Genomic DNA, 19,770 nt, shown 5'->3' with positions numbered 1-19,770 from the left:
GTGTCAAAAATAGTGGGCCTTATACACATATGGGGGCCCAAGGCACGTGGGACTGCAGCCCATTGTGTTTGGGGTCAATCCATCAAAAAACCTTAGTGCCTGTGTGCATAAGGGGGGTGCCAATCTCGGATTTGAGCATCGCGTGAAAGACCCACTCATGTTCTTAATTATTTTTTATTTAAGAAATAAAAAATTTAGTAATTAATCGTATTTCTTATTTAAGATATAAAACTATTTAGCTAATCAATACAAAATTAGGCTTGTTCAACTAGCCCAACCCATTCAATAAACCCAAAACTACCTAACTTGGGATAACCCAAATCTAGAAGCCCAAGCTCGGGTTGAGAATGAGTTAATGAGCTTAAGTTCAATGATGGAGTTGAGTTGAAGTCGGGTTGAGGGCTTGGCCACTTGGGTTGAGTCAGTCTACCTCCAACCCGCCCCAGGTTGTAGTCCTCTTTGAAAAGTCACGATTACCGCTTCTATAGTTCTTGTTGTTTGTTATGAGCATGTTCACATCGCATTAAATTTTCGATTTCAAATATAACTCCCATTTTTCAATATGGGACCAACCCCAAAGGGTTGTCTTGTGGCAAGTCGAGCCTTGATAAGCTCCTCAAAAAAGGTAAGTCAAGTGTTTGAAACCCCACCAAGCAATGAATTCCTTGGGGCCAACCTGCAAGGTCCGGTTGACCCTCTACCCAACGAGACTATGGAATTAGTTTCACACACGCGCGCCCGCGCGCGCGCGCACACACACACACACACACGTAGAAATTTCAAATATAATATCCATTTTTTAATAGAGTAATGATAATCTGACACCCCAACATGGCATACTCAAAATACTCTTCTAACATGGAGTGTGCCAGAACCATAGATTTTCATTCATTGGGATACACAACTGCACATATTTGTAGAGATGTACAGTTGTGTATCCTAAGGCATTAAGTATATGATTCTAAAACATGCCATGTCAAGAGAGTATTTTGAGTATGTCGTGTGGGAGAGTCAATTATAATGACTCTTTAAAATATTAAACCTCTTAATGGTGAATACCTTCCCGCATCCCATACTATTACAAATATTACGAAATGCCCCCCTTCCCTCACTCTTCTTAAATAGATTAATGCTAAATGACCTCTTTCCCGTTACTTCTCCTCAAAAAATTACTAAGAGCACCGCCACTATGTGTGGAAAACTATCACATGAATTGGAGTGTCCTTAGTAAAAGTTGGTGTGGAAATAGAATGTCTCTAGTTAAAATTTAAAAAAATCAAGGGATTTTGATTATTGGTTGAAGACAAGGACATTCAGGTCATTTTCTATTAGTCTATCAAAGAATACTTAGTTCAAGGGGCATCTCAAATATTCTCCAAAACGTGGAGGGGTTGGCCTCAAACCCTCCCTCTCTTCTATGCCTCTTTCCCAATTCAAAGTCTCAAACCTTGAGATTTTTTTCTTGTTCCAGTGTTTCTTTCACTCAGAGAAGAAAATAACTCCATAGCAAATTAGACGGTGATTGATTGGTTGAAAAATGGTGACGCCTCAGACAAACACTTCTTTCGTAGCTGATGCGGCCACAGTATCATCCACCTTCACAGTACTAAGACATCGACCCCACTAAGATCTAGATCCCTTGCAAGCAGGGGCGGAGCCAAGATTTTCCTGAAGTGGGGGCAAACTATGGTTAGTTGTATAGTGAAAATGAATGGTTTTAGGGAGAAATTAAGAGGTTTTTAGTTAAAAGTTGAAAAAATTGATATCTAGGTCATTTCCAATTAATATTTGAGAAGACCCGGTTAAGAGGCAATGTCATCAACAAAAAATTGAAGTGGTGGGAGTGGGGATAAATAGGGCATGTAATTAGTTGAAAATATAGGGTGTCTCAAAGTTTTGTGGGGACAAATGGGGCATGTTATTCATATTTTCAAATAAAAGTTTAGCCTCACATTGAGATTCACCATCAAAAAGACTGTTGAGATGATATAGGTTTTCAAGAAAAATGTACCCCTAGAAAAACAAATTGTATTGGTTCCTAGGTGATCAGTATTGATTTTTATGAAATATTCGTTATTCCTCTTATCTCAAGTGTTTGTTTGATGAAGGAGTTGGAATCTAGTGTTTTCAAAAATAATAAAATGAAAAATGAAAGTGATATAATTGTCCATAGGTGGATTTGTGACTTATAATCCAAGACATTGAATGCATTTTTGGATTAGTGGTTCGATTTGAATTATCCAACTAATTAAAACAATATGATGAAGCTTATAAAACATTAATAAGATAGAAACAAGAGTGGAGCCAAGATTTTCCTGTAGTGGGGGCAAACTATGGTTAGTTGTTCAGTGAAGATGAATGGTTTTAAGGAGAAATTAAGAAGTTTTTAGTTAGAAGTTGAAGAAAATGAAATTTAGGTCATTTCCAATTAATATTTGAAAAGACCTGGTCAAGAGGCAATTTCATCAATAAAAAATTGAAGAGGCGAGGGAGTGGGGACAAATGGGACATGTAATTAGTTGAAAATATAGGGGTGTCTGAAAATTATGTGGGGGCAAAAATTGGAGGGAGGTGAGGGTGTAAGGGCAAATGGGGAGAGAGGTGAGGGAATGAGCACAAATGGGGCATGTAATTAGTTGAAAATATAGGGGTGTCTCAAAGTTCTGTGGGGGCAAAAATTGGAATGAGGTGAGCATGTGGGGACAAATGGGGAGAGAGGTGAGGGAGTGAGGGCAAATGGGGCATGTAATTAGTTGAAAATATAGGGGTGTCTCAAAGTTCTGTGGGGGAAATTGCCCCCACCAACTCCTTACTAGCTCTGCCCCTGCTTGCGGACACTTTGAGACCCTCCTTAACGTCCCCCACAGCCTTTAATCCTCTATCATCAAAGACATTGTTTTGACATCTCGTCTCATTCAAGAGACCGAGTTAACTCATCTCCAACGAGATAGAGCCTTAAACTCGTTTTATAATTTATTTATTTTGTTAAGCACTCGTTTTATAATTATTTATTCATATATACTTATTTTTTTTTTATAAAATTAGATATATTAGGAGATGTTTAATTATTAAATGATATTTTGTTTAGTTAATAAATGTTTAAATTAAAAAAAGAATTAATTAAAATATACAAAATCTCAGTTGACTGGACGAGTTTTACTAAGAGTCATCCCGTTTGTCTCCCGAGATTTTGCGCATGTGAAATGCGTTGTCTATCTGTCTCATTCATGGACCTGTCTCATCTCGTTCATGGACTAAACTGAGATGAATTGGCGAAAGACCTTGTCTGTCTCGTTCATGGACCATACCGAGATGACTTGGACGCGAGTCATCTCGGTCTCGTCTCTTACAAGATTTTAAACCATCTCACCACACCCAAAGACAAACAGGGCCCACTAATATTTATAAAAAAATAATTATTATTATTATTTATGGGTAATCTGGATTTAATACCATATCACACACACACAAACCAATTGAACTAAGCGTAGAGGCCCAATGTGAGATATAGTTTATCTTTTGGTTTGGGCCGTTTGGGCATGAATGGTTGTTGTTGTTGTAATTTTTAAGTTTATTGTTAGATGTCAATGTGGATGACCCAAAAGTCTATTATAGTGGCCACCTCCATCTGCACAAGATTTGAGTGGAAATATGTATTGGGTTGGTCCAACATAGTTCTATTTTAGACAAATTTGACCTGGGGATTCGTATAACCAAATTCGAGGATCACATCTCTACTGTACAAAACTCCTGATGAAAAGTCACTGAGATAAGACCAAGATGGATATATTTACCTATTTTGTCCAAACTAATATTTACCCATTTTAGTGTTGTTATTTAATTTACCCATTTTGTAATTTTGAATATTGATTGAATAGTTTTTGAAGATTAAAAGGTCAAAAATGGTATTTTTGTAATTTTGAAAACTAGCAACGTGATTATATGGTCATAAGTTGCAATTGTCGTTTTCTTTTTCTTTGTTATCAAATGATTATTTTAAATTTAAATATAAAAGTGGGAGGCATATTTGGCAACTCAAATTTTGGTGTCGAATCACTTCTACTCCACCTTCTCTCGTAATAATGGTGAAGTAAAGATAATTTAAAATAGTGAATAAAGGTTTTTTAATAATTACAGAGTAAAAAAGGGATTTTGTAATTTTGAAAACTAAGCAACATGATTGTAAATTTTCTTGGTTTTTACCTAAATGACACTTATTATATTAAATTTAAATATAAAAGTGGGGGTATTTATGGTTACTCAAATTTTGGTGTACAACTGCTTCTACTCCACCTTCTCTTATTATAATAGTAAAGATGTAGATAAGGTCCTGTTACTAGACCTTCTCGGAGGAGAACATCAACAACTACGTGTCGAGTTAGTAGTTAGTTCTCATTACCGCTCCCTTTATTATAGTTTCTTGCATTAATGTATCACTGTTATATCTATTAATTGTCCAATATAGGTTGATGCAAATTCCACTTAGATCTCACTATAAGTATTGAAAAACTAGTGATCATAGAAGAAAAGATTCCTGTCGTGCGAGTTTAGATATATAATACTTGTGATGGGACTCTAACATAGGCATAAACACTGAGAGTACTTGTAGACGACTCTAATAGATCGATTAATATCATTTAAAAAGATCTTCATATTTCACTTCCCAGTGTTATGTGATTTTGTAGAGCGTAAATTAGGGGTGCAACTTGGTCTGGTTCAAACCGAGAACTAAGCCAAATTAATAGCTTTGGAGTGGTTTGATTCGGTTTGGAACAAGTTGTGGTTCGGTTTTGGGTTATGAAAATGGAAAACCGATCAATTTGGTTCAGTTCTCAGATCAAGCTTGTATAGAACCGAACCCCTATGCAATAAATAAATATATATGTAAATAATAATTATTATGAATTATTTTAGGAGTTAGGACATAGATTAGTATTTTTTGTGTGGATAAACTAATAATTTTTTATGGATAAATTAGTCATTATTGTATGAAATTTTCTGTTTATTATATGTTTGTTTTTTCATTAAAAAGTATTACTTACAATTTATAGAATATTGGCAATCTATAGAACCAAACCGACATTAGTTCGGTTTGGATTGATTTGGTTCTAGCTCTTATTTAGTGAAACTGGCCTATGTTGGTTCGGTTTCAATTTGACCTCAATCCAAACCAAACCGAACCAAGTTGCACCCCTAATGCAAACCACAGAAAAAATTATCATTATCAAAGCCTTTTCCCAAGGATTCGGTTAAGTGATTACAAGGGACTTTTGGGGCTGTTAGGGATGATTGGTTATGGGGTTGTGGATGAACGCAAGTTTGTTAAGAATGACTTAAATGTTTGAAAAAAATCTCCCAGAAGAGACAATTAATTTGGAATTGGGACAGAGATTGGATCTTCTTGATTAGTTTTTTTTACAATATTCATCGCTTAAATTCCATTTGTAAGTTGTTTTCTTCCAATGATGGGTGAACCTAAGTAAAGGGAATGAAGTACTTTGTAAAACATGTTTTTTTTTTTTTTTAATAAAATGTGGATGAATTAATCAATTGTTTGTTCTTACATATGTGCCTTTGCTCATAAGTTTTAAGTGTAACCAATTCTTTGAGGCAGCAATGCATTATAAAGATTTTGCTCTCCATTCTGTTTTTAAAAGCATCCATGAGGTTCCTCTAGACTAACATTTTGGCTAGTAGGGGAAGAGTTAATTAAATAGGGTTTTATAAAGTGTGTTGGAGGTGTAGCACTAAGAATAGATTTTCCAATTCAATTAAAGTTATTGAGCATTCCCATTGGTGTGCTTGCCTCCAAAAGGAATTGAACCTATGAATATGCCAATTATGAGTTCATTTTTCAACCATGGATGCGTGACAAGGATCATTGTACATCGTAACTGTTAGAGCATAAGATATTAAGGTGCATGTGATACACTTGATCATTCACAAATGAAAGGTTGTGATGAAGATTAATATATTTAGAATATATATTCTACACCCAAAAATCACAATTAGGAATGATTATTAATTGTTCTTATCATAATTGGAATGGTTATAAACTGTTTCTAAAAGGGGTGTTTCTCATTTTTAGGAACAATTAATAACCGTTCCTTGTTCCAAAATTTTATTGTAGTAAGATTTCCAACTTGTTTTAAAATTATATTACACAAATAGTTCCTAAATTTTTAGCCATTCTTGATTTGAAAATAAGCCTATAAAATATCGCCAAGAGAAATCCCTCCATAAGCATTCATACAAATATTTATAAATAAATTAATTAATTAATTAATATCCTTAAAACAAGGCATTTAAAGTCTAATTTTTTTAACAATAGCCAAGAAAAAGATTCATGGACCTCCCATCACAACATCCATTTTTTCATCCATCATGATAAAAACTACAAAAGTAATGTAATAAAATCCAGTCAACTATTAAAACGGGTAAAAGACAAATTACAACTAATCGATGAAATCAATAAAGGTAGGAGGTCATGCAACATATGATCCCGTTCCAACTTCGCCTAATGTTGAATGATAGTAATCTAGTTCAAGTAGTTCAACATCTCCTTTTTCAACGGCATCAATGATAACCTTGTATGCATCTTTCGAAAGAGGTTTTCTATGAATCATTTGAGGCTCATTCCCAACATAAGGTCATTCAAAAGCAACAACCTGTTTGCCCTAAGATAAGATTTTGCATTGTCTCCATAGATTTGAATGTTGATCGGGTGAGAAAGCAAATCAGTTCAGAAAATTAAAATGTATTGGTGATTGGTAGGGCAGACATTCTAAATGTGCTGCGGTTAGATGATAATGACATGTTTGGCACCATATTAAGTGGCGGATGGAGTACATTGCATAGTACTGGCAAAAGTGAGCTTCTTTTGCAACACCAACTTTTACTAAGAGCACCTCAAGTCTGCGATTAATTATTTGGTGATTTCATATGAATTGTGGTCCTCTTAGCAAAAGTTGGTGTGGCAATAGAATCACCCTAATAAAAAAGGTTAATCTCCCAATTTACAATGCATTTCTATATGCACCACTTTTAGCAAGAAAATCTGCTACATAAGTAGTATTCCCATGAGTATGTATATGGGTTTCTGTCACATAATACAAAATTGTGTTAACAGAACCTAACATAATTATGTTATAGAGATTGATAATGTGTGTGCACAGTTCCATGGAGCCTTCTATTAGTACAAAATTTAATTTATCTGCATTGGTGTTTGATTATATATGGAGATGCTAGACTTTCTGTTTTCTACATAAAGCATTTACATGATGAACCTGTTAGTTAGATGGGATCCAATTAAACAAAAATATAGAATAAGAAGTGCAAATCTTAAAGAGCTTCTTAGTTCAGTTGAAGTGCAAACCTAAAATCAGCTTGTGTATGGTACACAAGTACTATTCTTGGAGGTTTGATGAAATCCAAATATGTAAATTGTTAACAGATGAGAACTTTGTTAGATCTAGACTCAATCCAGACCTGATTGGATCTACCATTTTATTTTATACACTACGTGAAAACCGCAAAAATAGAAAAAAAAAAAAAAAAACCTTTGTCGGGTTTTGAAGTAATATATACTTAGATTTGTATAGAGGGAATGGGGAGGGGGAAAGAACTTTGAAGTGGGCAGCCCGCTTCAAAATATTGAAGGATCCCTCTCCATTGGATTACAAGTAGTGTTTCCAAGGAGGTATTTCAAGTTTTGGTGGAAATGTAGGGGCATGAAATAAATTAGATATGCCATGTGTCTTGTAGCGAGGAGGGTTCCTTCAAATTTTGAAGCGGGCTGCCGGCTTCAAAGTTAGCCTCAAAGGGAGGGAAGATCATATGGAAGCGGATCCTCTGTGGCACAATTATCATGTAGCACTCTCACCACAGGTGAGAGAGAGCCATAGTATGAAAAAATAACATCACAACCATCTTTTGATCATAGTTTAGATATAATTTGAAAAAGAAGATTTTTGTTTTTCTTTTTTGCTTTTGCCAGATCCACATCTTTAGAAACAAACGGCCACTGAACTCACTCTCAATTTTTTAATTAGGGTGGGATTTTATTGTATCACGAATGTGGCACTCTTTCAACCATCCAAACATTGCTAAAGGGTTGTTACAGGATAGTTGTGCTACAGAGGATCCGCTTCTAGGTCATAGTTGCATTGATTTTAGTTTTGCATTATTTTTCGTGTCATAAGGCATAGATTGAAAGGCGACAACAATCTAAGAAGACTTGGAAAAGATTGAAATATTAGACTTACTTTATGCGTGATCCAATCGGCACACACGTTTTAACATTTTAACCAAAGTTAGATTATAATATAAGAGTTATCAATATTAAGGAAACCTACAAGTCGTTGGATTTAAATAGAATCCTCATTGGATTTTATTAAGAAACCTTAATAATAAGAAATCCTATTAAAAGAGGAACTCTAGACCCTCTATTCCTCTTTATATAAGAATGGATCGACACCCCTGTTAGGTTAATTATTAATCAACGATTAATACAATCATCAAGGAGTCAAAAATGTGGAGCCACCCTCTGGTTTTTTGATACTGAAATCCATCAAGAATGGAAAGTTTTGATCAATCCAACGATAGAGCAAAGAGAACAAGGTGAGTCGAATTGAAGAATCACTAAGGGGAAGTTCGTTTGTGTGTTCTTGGATATATATTGTGAAGAGTGCTGATAATTTGACTCAGTTTTGGCACATGCACATGACACTCTAACGTGGAAGCACGTAACCTATTTTTTAAATAAAAAAAGTTTCTCTCCCTTGCCCATTCTCTGTCCACATATTTACCATAATTTTTTCCTTGGGATGCACAAGTACACATCCCCTTAAATGTGTGTAATTGTGTATCCCAGGAAAAAAAATCCATGGTCCTAGCACATGCCACGTGTAGAGAGATCAGCACTCATTCATTAATCAATCCATTTGGGAATTCCTCTCAACTGTACTTTTGATACTAATTTTGGAAAGTTGAATGCAGAGGCACCGAAGAAAAAACAGGGGCAAGTACCAAAATGGTCATGTGAAATATAAAGCCATAATTACTGGTCCAATCATATTCTTAAAATATTTAATTATTTATATATCCATTATGGTATTTATTTATTTTTATTGTTCACATTCTTGTGATCCCCAAATAAAAGAACTTCAGATTTTTTACAAAATAATGAAAAAGTAAGAGTTCTATTAATTTTAGATCCAAAATATGGGTATCAATATTTTCAAAATATTATATAAGTCATCTCGATCACAGACAATTCACATGGAACCATATAGATAAGTTATCTCCATCTCAGACTATATTGATTTGCCAATATTACATCATGAGTTTGTGTTTAATTATCTTTGGTGAAGGAATCAGAGCAAATAGTTGATGATGTTAGTAAGGATTTGACATCAAGAACATGATGGCTCTTTGTTGGGCCTCTCCCTCCATCACTATATGTATAGGCGGCCTTGTTCAAACACCAAGACTGAAACAAAAGGAATGAAAAGAAGAGGTAAAGGCAATGGAAGGAGGAAGAGTGGGTTATAGCCATAGTGTGGTTTTGTTGGGCTAGCTTTTGAGTTGTGAAGTAAAATATTCTTAGATTTATATTAGAGGGAAAGGGAAAGGAGAGGGAATTAAGGTCATAGTTGCATTGATTTCAGAAGACTAGGAAAAGACATAAATTATTAATTTAAGAAGACTCTGCATATTTGTGTTCCCAAAGACTAAGATCGTTTCAAAACTTCACTTACATGCATCGTTTCAAAATTCATCCGAGACCAAGACCTATCGCCCGAGTCGTCTCAGTATCAGGCATGGACGACACAGACAAATCAATGTATCAAACAAGATTTAAACTTCTACGTTCATTCTTATCATTGTTGAACAAGACGTCGTATCGGAAAACTCGTCCAAGAAGACTCGATTTGCTCACTACAACAAATATGACAATTAGGAACGGTTTATAACCGTTCCTAAGCTAGTATGAAACGGTTTCGAGACCGTCTTTAATCGAGGCGTCGTTAATGAGCTTAAACGGCTGGAAGCCGTTCTATATTCCAGAATTTGGAACTATTTAAAACCGTTCTAGATCTCGGAAATTGGAACGGCTTAAATCCGTTCCAAATCTGAAAGCACTAGTAAAAAAAATTAACACCTTAGACATCGATTTAAAATCCGATGTCCATAAGAATAATGTTCTAGGTCTGGGTCTTAGACATCGGTTACGAACCGATGTCAAAAGTGGTCATAAACCGATATCTAAACATTTTTTTTTCTACGCCACCATTAACCGCAGTCAAAATTGACACAAATAGAGAAGATTGAAGTTCTCTATCACATTCATTTACACATAAAAAGAATTACAATTAATTATAATTTAAAAATTACCAAATACTTCACCATCAAAATTACAAAATAGAATCACCACAACCCCCCCAAAACAAGAAATCTACCCATCACTTATTCCCTACATTACCATATATATATTACAAATTCTAAGCACTCGCAAAGCACTATTTTGGGAGTTCAATAGTAGTCCAAAAGAGTCTTCCCTGTGAAAAATTTTCAAAACGACCAGAGGTTAGGGGATAAAGCAAATGTTTATAAATAATTAATAATTCCTCTATAAACTTTCATAAAATTTGGTTATAAAAGTATTGTTTTTTTTCTAAATTCTAAATTGAAAAGTAAATTTTATTCACCTGCTATGCCAACAGAGGTATCAAAGATCTGTAAAAATTGCCGCCATAGAAGAATTTAAAAAAAGAAACATATAAATTAATTAGAAATGAAATTGAAACATGGAATCATCAACTATTGAGGATTGGAGAAGAGAGAAGAAGAGTTACCTCGGTTTGAGCATTAGCTAAGACTTGTCTACGTATCCTCATTTAGATCTAGAGGTTTAAGAGTGGATGAAATGCCATTAACACTTACTCTTCTTCTTCTTCTTCTTCTTCTTCTTCTTCTTCTAAGCTCTGATATGAACATGAAACGAATTAATGCTATTGCTCATCACAATAACTGATAAGGCAAAGAACAAGACAACCATTAAAAAGTGTAAATTACTCTAATTAAATTATATTAATCATGGCTTCCCTATGAGAAGTAGAGAAACTGAGAAGCAGTTAGGATCACAATGTATTTGGTGGGTCCTTTAGTGTTGTCTTTTTTATTTGTGGTTGTACTCAATGGATCGGCCTCATTGAATATGATTGGTGCAAATGCTTCTAAAGGCATCGGAGGGTTTGAATGTCAAGTTTTCCTTCTCAATTATAGGCAACAAATGGAACTAAACTTGTTTACAGTTACTTAAAAACTAACAGTAACAACTTGATTCTATAGTTTCTAGATGACAAACATGCTGTGGGGAGTTCTTGATTTCTAACAGGAACTTGATTCTTATATTTTATTATTATAAAATAAAACAAAATGAGAAGCATAAAATAATCCAGAATAAAAAATAAAAAAGTATATGCCATGAGTTATCAAGTACTGTAAACCTTTTCTCTAGTAGCATATATGTATCTTTCAATATTTTTATACTTTTAGAAAATCCACTACAAGTAAAAGTTTGATGTAGATGGGGGCTTAAACCAGCTCGAGTTAAGCATCTGTTAAATTTATAAGGGACTATCGAGTATTGTATTTAATTCACACCTTCCTATTCATAGCATATAATGAGCTACAGTGAATAAAAGACTAACCATGGAAAAGCTTTCTAGCTGCCATTATTTAAGGCTGGCCTTGGAGAAAACCTTAAACAACACTGTGTGTTAATTCTATGGAAAAAAATTAGTATGCTTTGGTAGAAGTAGTAAAGTAGGGAGTGTATACCATCTGAGATGACTATTACACCTCATAAGCTAAAGATGTTCTCTGGGTTTTAGCATTCTAAAGCATATGTTGGGATCGTGTGTGGATAGATATTGTTGTGGAGTATATAGCTCAAATTGGGTCTAAAGTTTAGTATGCACGATCATCTTGGGACAAGTTGATATCCTTGATTTGCTTTTTTGTAACATGATACACTATAAAATACTAAACTAGACATCAGTGACTTCACACACACACACACACACACACAAAATAAAGTGAATACTTGCCTATCAAGATGGCAAACTAGACCCTTAACAGTCTCATACAGAGCTAGTTCATAGTGTAACCCAAACAAAGGTGCCATGTTTTGGAAGTGGCCTTGATATTTGGAGGTACCTTTCATATTCTTTACTCCTTTTGATCAAGAGTAGGAGGAAACTCGTTGGTACAATAAAAATTATCAGAGAACTAACACAAGGTTTATCAAGTAGAACACATTAAATATCTAACTCCCTTTATGCATCCATAGATCTAATTTGACTACTATTAAAAAAACCAAACAATACAATAGAAGAAATTACGTGCACCTTCAGATTTGGTAGACTTCCAAATGTCCAAAGATCAATCTGTGTGTATAAGAATCTTGTAATAGTTACCTGAAGGCCAAAAAAATATGCACATAAATATTTTGTTCATACTTAAGCCAAGTGACTCAGAAGCGTTGATACCTCAAGGCCTAGCATGTACAACAAACCTTGAATCATATTATGACCGTTCTATGATTTCAGTAAGAAATCTAAAAGGGAAACTCATGCATATAAATATTTTAAGTATTTATGGAAATAAGAAATACCTCAAGTGTTTCGCCCAGCTGTGTCCCACTACATGATCAAAAAAGCAGCAGAGGTGCCTCAATAGAAATCTTTCTTTTTTCCAAAAGTAGTACTGCATTTAGTTCAAACCAACCAAAAAAAAACTTCTTAATATAATACTAAGAATGATCGTGGGAGACATTTCCAACTTTTAACAAAATTCATGTCCCAATATGTGCGCTTCCCCCACAAAAGTAAGAATCCAACTTATTTTAAGTAAAATCACTTTTACCAAAAGCAAGAAAGTTTATTCATCATATAAAGCATAAGAATGTGAACTGCATTGTTCAACAATACATGCATCTCTCTATCACCCCCCCCCCCCCCATCTCCCGCCCTCCAAAAAAAAAAAAAAACATAGAATGATGTTGCCCTTGGAAAGATCTGGTGGAGCAATATAAGAAAATAACCAAATCAGGAAAACAAATGGCCATCAACTGTTAGACAAGATGAACCAGGGGATCAAAGGTGTGCTTCTACTGATTCAAGTCACATTGATCGCTTCCTCCAAAACAGAAAATGTAGGATGAACCTGGAGATCTAGGGTATGTATGTGCATCTACTGAATCTAGTCACATTGATCGCTTCCTCCAAAACAGAAAATGAGGAGGTAAAGAAAAAAGGTAGGTTTTAGGGTATGTATGTGCCTCTACTGATTCAAGTCGCATTGGCCCCTTCTTCCAAAACAGAAAAATTAGATGGTTCACTGGGTGCAACAAATACCACAATCCTAATTTCTCAAGCCAAACTATGCAATCCATTAATATCACAGGACCTTTATGTACAATTAAACTAACACTATACCTCCATTATCCTGAAAATTTTGATATGGATCCAGAGGTTCATGCTAGATCATCTCGAAGTTCCTATCCAAACCATAATTGATAGCTCATAAAAACTTGCTGGTATTTCTAAGAAAGGGTCTTCTCAACATGTCCCATCTTCCAATGGAATTTTTGTGCTGCACAAAGGCCCACTCATAAGGACATTAAGTTAAAATATTTATTTCAACTAACCAAACCTAACTCCAGACTTCAATGGTAACTATCAAACCTAGCTCATGTTACCATCTAGGTAGGAACAACTCCAGTGACAGAATGATATCATTCTTGAAAAGAAAAAAAGCATGGATCAAATATCAATTGTTGAAGAAAAGTGAAAACCCAGAAATATTTAATGCAATGCTCACCTTGTCTACAATAAACATTGTCTGTGGACATTGTTTACAATATATGCCTGCAGTCAAGAGGGTCTTCGCATTCTATGAAGGCCATGTGCCATTCCATCCATCAAAATTGAATTGAGCAATTGGACACAATAAGAAATTTATTTAACTTATCCCAGATATATGTTAGAAAATATATTGCAGGTGAGTGTGACCTTTCAGTCTCTTCCAAAGAGCATTTCAGTGTTAGAGTATTATGTTAGGATACATCAAAATTTATCCTAATCCTATCTTGGTCTTATCATTATCATGATCATCACAAGAGATGATTTAGTATATCAGTATGCACCTTATAACAATGCATCCTACCATACTACTCTGACATTCAGCCCACTAGCATGCACCTAAAAACTACAGTAATCAACATTCCTAAGAGCCTCCATGAGTTTCCCTGTGGTGTCATAGATGTATCACTACTCACAAAACAAGTCTCAAGAGGGCTTTCTCCCATACAAACCTCCACACAAAATGTCAATTTGCTTCATTCGTATAGATTGATTGTAATGGTCTCGATGAACCTAAAATGTTCCAACATAAGGACAAATGCCAATCCAAAATCTAACAAACTATTTTAGTCTTGAATTGAGCCTTCTTAAGGTAGAAGATTTTTTAGTGCAAATCTCATGCATAGCGTTTGGACCCATTAACCTTCAAACCACAATTTTGTAGACACACAGGAAAAAAATTAGCTTCATAATTAATTTATAAACAGAGATTCAAATTCCAATTTCCTATCTAGAAGTTATTCCAAATGGTGATGACTCACTGCAGAGTTGGAATCCTCAACATTATCTACATATAACAATGTGCTCCCATATGCAATCCACTTTTCTTTTTTTGGATAAATATATGCAATCCACTTTCTTTCCTTCATTTTACTTTTTTGAGTGAAATGAATTAGAGGGCGACGCAAGTAAATCTTTAAACATGCAAAATTCTTTTTGTCACGAAATTCACCCCCATTTTATATTACAATGGTGGTTATTCAATAATTAATGATTTATCGACAAGAAAAAATACAAAGAAAGCTATGTAAGAAGTTGGCACTCCTACAAAATAATTTACAATGGAAAATTCCAAGCTTCTAGCCATGTACTCGCACTGAAACATACCTGCTGGAGTGCATATTCAGCAATAGGTCTCACATCCCTCGCACCTTGGTAGTCAACTGGAGGTTTACCAAGTGCAAACACGTTTATTGTCGGAAATCCTCTAATTCCATACTCCTGTATAAATCAGTATATATAACATTAGATATAACGAACAGAACGGTCGAAGCAATCACCTAAAACCTGAATTATTAAAAGAAAAAAAAAAAGATAAAGACAAAAAGAGTTCCAATTGAACATTATATTATAATATGGAAAGAACATCTTATGACAAGTAATGTGTTGGACCTCCTTTTATACAGACCCAAGATATTCTACAGTATATATAGTAAAGAAAAACATCTAAGACAACTAATTCTTATGAATAATTCCAAATAAAATCTTGTGTTGGATTCAAACTTTGATCTAGAGATTGCGTTATAGTTTTCAAACCTGAGCAAGTGATTGATGAGCATCGGCGTCAAGAGCTGCCACGGTAACAACTCCCTTCAACACAGTAGCTGCCTTTTCCCATATAGGTGTCAAAGCTTGACAATGACTACACCAAGGTGCGAAAAACTCAACAAGAACAATTCTATTCGAGTTCAGAACCTGCCACCAGACCCAAGGTAGATAAAGCTATTATCTAACCTCAAAAATATGATGTGTGGTTATGTGAAGAATCCTCAATAACCTCAAAAATGTCACATACTATGGGATTCAACTATTTATTTAATATCTTAAATATGATAATATAATAAGTTACCCTATAGTACACTCAAATGAAAGCTGAAACACTCCTAGACAGTAGTGGTAGTGCTGAGGATCAACTATTTGCAGACTAAGATAACATTCTAAGTTGTACTTCTAGATTCTTTGTTACAAATTCCAACAGAATAATGCTGAAGTGACCTCAAGATTGTACCTCATATCGCACATCTTGTCTTGAAAGTCTGTAGAAATCATAGATGCTTTTCATCAAGATATGAGTCAAAAAATATCTATGGTTCCTACACATTTTTACGTCAAGATGTGCGATATGAGTTCCAATCTTAAGGTCACTCCAGCACGACTCATTCCAACAAACTGGTAAAGGTTTGGAAACCTAATATGATGCATTGTGTCTTTCTGAAAAACAGGGCCATGACATACATCCCACTGTTTTTGTAATTAGTAAAATTCTAACACATTATTGTTCTATAAAATGCAAAATTGAAGTTACAATTTGAACTTCATTTTCAGTTCAAATTGAATTTACAGTATAATTGAATCGTTGAATTGGAACCATAGAAACCATCCTTAGATCTGTGACATGCAGGAATTGGATGCTACTTGTAAATAATTTCCTTCAGAATAGAATATTAAAAGCAAATGTCATAATATATGTTTCATAAAATGTGCTACTATACTCTTTGTAAGAGGCAAGTGGGAAAAAAATTAGAATCTATTGGTGATGTTTGTCTTCTGAAAGTCATGGCAGTCACATACCTTCCAATAACCTTAGCAGGGCCTAACTTTGCAAGAGCACGCTCAACTTCTTCACTAACCTGTTTTGCATTCAACGAATCAGTCTTCATTATTTTCTACTATAGAATCAGTCTTCATTCAATTGTAAACAGTCCGTCATACAAGCATAAAAAACATATACACCCTTATAGGTACACAGACAAGAAGAAAAAAAAAAACTTCCTTAGCTACATAGTTCTGAAGCATGAATTGTCAGAAAAAAGAAAGCAACTTACAGTAAATTATACATAATGAGCAATACCCATTTTCACATGAACATTAAAAGACTTAAGAGGCACATCATTAAGCTGGACCAAACCATCTTCATCTTTGGAGGGTAAAGTTTTGAGCCTCACAAAGGAGATTTACGATCGGAGGAGCGGCCTAGGATTTTTGTTGGGTTATAATGTAATGGGTTCACATGCAAGAACAAGGGTGGTAGTCGTATTATCTATCGTATGAAGTTTATTGGGACTTTTTTTTATATAGGAATTAATGGCATGCAAGAGATGTGATCTAAAACTATTGAATTGTTCAGATCCAACCTCGGGGTATAATCCGAGTGTCCAATGGAGAGAGAGAGTGTGTGTGTGTGTACCATGGAGCCCCAACGAAATCTGAGATTCCAGGTTTAGAGTTAGGGATATATGGATACACATCCCTCGTATCGGTACTAACCAAAATAGGGATAAAGACTCTTCCCAAATGCAGAAAATGAGAGAGTTAAGAACTACTATCCTTGGAGAAATATTCACAACTATTATTGAGCATAATAGGGAATTGGTGAGGGGATGGATCATTATATGCCCCTTATCCATTGGACTAAAAATAATGAAGTTCACTCTCTTGGTGAGGGGATGTATTATATAATAAGATGTATACCGATATATATCCATTTCATGATCTTAATGAAGATAAAGATTGTCTTTGGTATTTGAGAAAAAGATTAAGATTATATTAGAATTATAATTGATAGATCTTACCTCTAATACTCAATGAGTCATGAATCAAGAAATGGGATGACATTGTCCATTAAGGATATCGTTACCCCATACAAATTGGTCGACAAAGGATCAACTTTTTCTGTCTCCATTCGAAAGAAAGCTATAGATTAGAAAGTTATAATCATTCGATCAAAACTATTTTGTTTCTAATTAAGAAAATTGTTACACATAAAGCAAGGTTGAATCCACACACCCATTCATCCTCACCCAAATATTTTTTTTTTTTAAATAAAATTTGAACAAAGTATCTTGCAAATGTCTCACATGTGGTCCTGAAGCATAGACCACGAAACAGAAACAAAAGATGCTTGGTAAACTTTGGTGGTTCCAAACACACATGGCTTTTTAGCCCTCCCTTCTAGATATTTTTTACGGTGGATGCGGATTGGTAACGTCTTTTTCCTCACTATGCTAGTAAGGAAAGGGTTTCTGTTTTCCAAATGATAGGATCGAAAAAGTGGGTCCATCCCAAGTGGTCCACGTTTCCTCCTTTCGATAACTGTGTTCTTAGATTCTTTCAGGATAGCGCGTTTATGACGTAAATTAGTAGGCCCATGTTTTGTGGAATAAATATTATTTATATTGAAAGCTAACTAACAAAGGAATGAATGGAGTACACTTCGATAATCAAATGATTTTACACTTACTTGAATAAAACTGAAAAAATCGATCGAGAAGATAAAATGAAATTTGATCAAGAAGAAATTAAGAATTCAGCAGATATAGGGAACTATATTTTCACTAAATCCCACAATTCTCAATGAACTTGGCTCACAGATTTGCTTTCCTTAACCATTACATCTAATCTAGTTTGGCCTCATCAAATCCTTTCGACTCATATTTGCTTTTTAGGTGAGTTTTAATACATTTAGAGCCTTGTTGACATTTGTGCTGCTGATCGACTAAAGGAGAATGGGATCGAAGAAAATTGAACAAAGAGAACAGGACATAGTCAAATGTCAGCTAAATCAACGGTTAAAGAGTTGAATAAGATTATTGTTAATCACGAACATAAGAATCCAGATCTAAAAAAATCGATCGAGAAGCTGTTTGGTTGCAAATGGAGACGGCTGAAGAGCTCAAGCTCGTGTTTAATTACATCTAAAAATCTAAATCTTCAATCCAAATCCCTAATAAAATTTATATAAAGAAAAGAGGGATTAGAGAGAGATCGATCAAGCGAGCGACTGAGCGAGAGAGACGATCGAGCGAGCGACTGAGCGAGAGAAAGATGAGATCGAGGGAGAACGACCGAGAGAGAGATGAGATCCAGAGAGACGATCGAGAGAGAGAGAGAGAGAAGAGCGACAGAGATCGAGAGAGAGAGACGACTGAGAGAGAGGCGATCGGGAGAGACGACTAAGAGATTTTCGTTCCAACTAAAAAGACGGATATCGGGTCGGATAAAATGTCGATAAAACGGTTTTTAAATGTAAGAGGGTTTAAACCCGTTTTTAATTAGAAACGGATAAAATCCGTTTTATAATTTTGTTCCTGATTCACTATTTTCTTGTAGTGGCTCACATACAAGACGAGGTGTCAAAACGAGTTTTCAAACCATGTTTATGTGTTGTTAAATAATGACTAAGATCATATGCATTGTTTTAAAAGTTGGTATTCCATTTCGTCTCGTTTCACATGGATATCAAGAATTGACTCACCTGATTCATCTCGTCTCGTCTCGGGTGAGTTTAATTATTTAATTCGGTTATTATTATTTATTTATACTTGAATAAATTTAGTTATTTATATATATATATATATATATATCAATAAGTTGGATTTCGAGATGTTGAGCCAGAAGTAGGGCTGTTAACGGATCTGCCAATCCGATAAGGATCGGACCTAGAACTTATTATATCAATTGGTAGGATCCAAACCCAATCCAATAACAATCAGATCAGGTCAAATCTGATTTGATATATAAAATTTAAATAAAGTTCATATACTTAAATAATATATACTATATAATTTATATATTTTCTCACTTTTTAACATACCTGGTCCTTATCAAAATCCAAACTCCCGATTAATACCACAAGTTAAAAGGCCATATTTTTAATTCAATGCTCTATATTTAAATAATGAAAAATAAATTATTTTTATGAAAATATTCAAAGTCCCAGTTGACTTGATCGAGTTTTGGACATAGCCAAGATTTAAAAATACAAAACAAAGTCATATTGACTCTCGAGCGAATTAATATCAATGACGATTCAAATTGAATATCTCACTTGTTCATGAACAAT

At 34.6% G+C, this 19,770-nt stretch overlaps 1 long non-coding RNA gene across 2 annotated transcripts; it reads right to left on the bottom strand.

The window, feature by feature from the left end:
- Positions 1 to 10,127: 10,127 nt before the first annotated feature.
- Positions 10,128 to 18,680, bottom strand: LOC147388316 (uncharacterized). Of its 2 annotated transcripts, XR_015171516.1 has the most exons (10): positions 17,501 to 18,680; positions 16,500 to 16,558; positions 15,465 to 15,623; positions 15,036 to 15,149; positions 13,503 to 13,659; positions 12,680 to 12,771; positions 12,414 to 12,482; positions 10,857 to 10,985; positions 10,710 to 10,737; positions 10,128 to 10,559 (listed from the first exon to the last, which is right to left on the bottom strand). It is a non-coding gene; the product is annotated as an uncharacterized LOC147388316 (long non-coding RNA). The 2 variants fall into 2 exon arrangements; XR_015171515.1 differs by lacking the exon at positions 13,503 to 13,659 and having other exon boundaries at positions 17,501 to 18,676.
- Positions 18,681 to 19,770: the final 1,090 nt, after the last annotated feature.

Source organism: Akebia trifoliata, chromosome 13 (assembly GCF_017979445.1).
Source record: "Akebia trifoliata isolate Shusen 1 chromosome 13, ASM1797944v1, whole genome shotgun sequence".
NCBI lineage: Eukaryota > Viridiplantae > Streptophyta > Magnoliopsida > Ranunculales > Lardizabalaceae > Akebia > Akebia trifoliata.
This window is presented reverse-complemented; position numbering and strand designations above follow the sequence as displayed.